The sequence below is a fragment of the Camponotus vicinus genome, unplaced genomic scaffold (genome assembly GCF_025532165.1).
Source record: "Camponotus vicinus isolate PSW18456_S1 unplaced genomic scaffold, iyCamVici1.0 SCAF_25, whole genome shotgun sequence".
NCBI classification, from domain to species: Eukaryota; Metazoa; Arthropoda; class Insecta; order Hymenoptera; family Formicidae; genus Camponotus; species Camponotus vicinus.
Window position 1 is genome coordinate 32,501 of NW_028141962.1, and position 2,300 is coordinate 34,800.

The window sequence follows — 2,300 nt, forward strand, 5'->3', positions numbered from 1 at the left end:
GCCAGCGTGCGACGCGCGCCGCGCGAGAAGCACCGGCCGAACGTGTGTGATGAGGTGTGTGGCTGGCGGACGAGAGGACCATGGTGTCCGATGGTTTATTCAAAGAACTTTCCGCCCCGGCTCTTTCCCCGTCGAACGGGGGAAGTGACGCTCCGATCGCGAACCAACTTTGTGCCGTAGCCTCGATCCCTTTACCGGGATTGCGGCGGCGGTCCGCGCGTGCTCGGACGCGCGGCCAGGCTGATCGAAGAGCCACGATTTTCTCTCACTCTTCGGAGTGGAGACCACGATGGATGAACTGTGAAGCGTTCGACGAACGCGACGAATGAAAAACGATTACCCTGAACGGTGGATCACTTGGCTCGTGGGTCGATGAAGAACGCAGCTAATTGCGCGTCAACTTGTGAACTGCAGGACACATGAACATCGACATTTCGAACGCACATTGCGGTCCACGGATACAATTCCCGGACCACGCCTGGCTGAGGGTCGTTTTAACAAACCTAAACTGCTTGCGCCCTTACGCAAGCTGACGAGCCACGGCGTAGCCGTGAAACGACGAAATGTCGTCGGCTGTCGTCGCTGTGCCCCCGTCGCATTGCGTAAACGGCGTACGAGCGATCGTTGGACGTTCGCCCGAGAGAGACTAGAGCCTCTTTGTCACCCTCCCAGTATGTATTGGCGACGGGTTCGACGAGAGGCCGTCGTCGATTGGCGTCGTCTGAAATGACACCGAAGGTGTGTGCAGCGAGAGGAGTTATAAAGAGGAGGAGAGAGGCGCGCGTGTACGCACAAAGCGTTTAAAGGATAGCGAAGCGCGCGCGAGCGGCGCCCGGAGGCTGTCGAATGATATGGAGAGAGTTGTCGGCGGAGATATACACAACGACGACACACGAGAGAATATGCGAAAAGTTTAAGCGAGAGGAACGACGACGAACGACGCGCGACACTCGAATGATCTCGCTCTCTACGAGTGATCTCGTAGTTGGCGAATAAAATGCAAAAAGAAAGCGGCGCAGCAGCACATTCTGCTGCGTCCGTCTTTCTAGCGCGTCGTTGTCTCTTCCGATCGCGTCGTCGCGCTGTGCGACTCTCTCTCGGTCTCTCGGTGCGCCAGCGCGCTCGCGCGATACCGCGCCTTTTATTACACGCGAGGCTTCGCCTCCTATCTCGCGGCGCGAGATACCTTACGGTAAAAATATATGGAGAAGGGAAACCGCGGCGCGCGCACAGTCGTCGTCCGGCGGTACGCGGAGGGAGAGAAATTGCGAGAGAAATCCACCCTTAAAAAAGCGGATGAATCGCGAGCCGACCGCGTGTCCGAGTCCACGAAATTTTCGAACGAAGATTGTGACCGGCACGCGTCGTCGTGTACTCGTCGAATCGATTCCATACCGCGCCCGTTATATATATACACGCGCGCGCGCGCATCATAATTACGCCGCGCCGTGTTATTATAATCGTGGAAGTTAGAGGGACGGAAGAAAAGAAGCGCAAAACGATATTATAATATATCTATCTCCTCTCTCGCGTCCCCGCGAAACAAGACTAGATTGTGCCGCGCGCGCAATATCGGTCGGTGCGTTACCGCTAACAATAGTAGTAGTTAACAAACAATAATGATACTACTTAGCGCAATAACTCCACCACCGCACACTCCCTCTATCTCTCTATATCACTTTGTAGAGAGTTTCTCTACAAAACTCTGACGACCTCAGAGCAGGCGAGATTACCCGCTGAATTTAAGCATATTATTAAGCGGAGGAAAAGAAACTAACTAGGATTTCCTCAGTAGCGGCGAGCGAACAGGAAAGAGCCCAGCACCGAATCCCGCGGTTCCGCCGCAGGGAAATGTGGTGTTTGGGAGGATCCGCTTATCCCGAGGCGTCGCGTCGCGTCCAAGTCCATCTTGAATGGGGCCACTTACCCGTAGAGGGTGCCAGGCCCGTAGCGACCGGTGCGCGTCTCGGGAGGATCTCTCCTTAGAGTCGGGTTGCTTGAGAGTGCAGCTCTAAGTGGGTGGTAAACTCCATCTAAGGCTAAATACGACCACGAGACCGATAGCGAACAAGTACCGTGAGGGAAAGTTGAAAAGAACTTTGAAGAGAGAGTTCAAGAGTACGTGAAACCGTTCAGGGGTAAACCTAAGAAACCCAAAAGATCGAACGGGGAGATTCATCGTCAGCGGCGCTGGCTTCGCGTCGGTGGGCGATGTCCCGCGGAGTCCTCGCGGCTCGCGCGCGGGCACGCTACCGTGCGCCGATGTCCGGCTGTCGTCGTCGTGCACTTCTCCCCAAGTA

At 55.6% G+C, this 2,300-nt stretch overlaps 1 non-coding gene across 1 annotated transcript; it reads left to right on the top strand.

The window, feature by feature from the left end:
- Nucleotides 1–337: 337 nt before the first annotated feature.
- Nucleotides 338–492, top strand: LOC145967720 (5.8S ribosomal RNA). The gene has a single exon (XR_014437518.1). It is a non-coding gene; the product is annotated as a 5.8S ribosomal RNA (ribosomal RNA).
- Nucleotides 493–2,300: the final 1,808 nt, after the last annotated feature.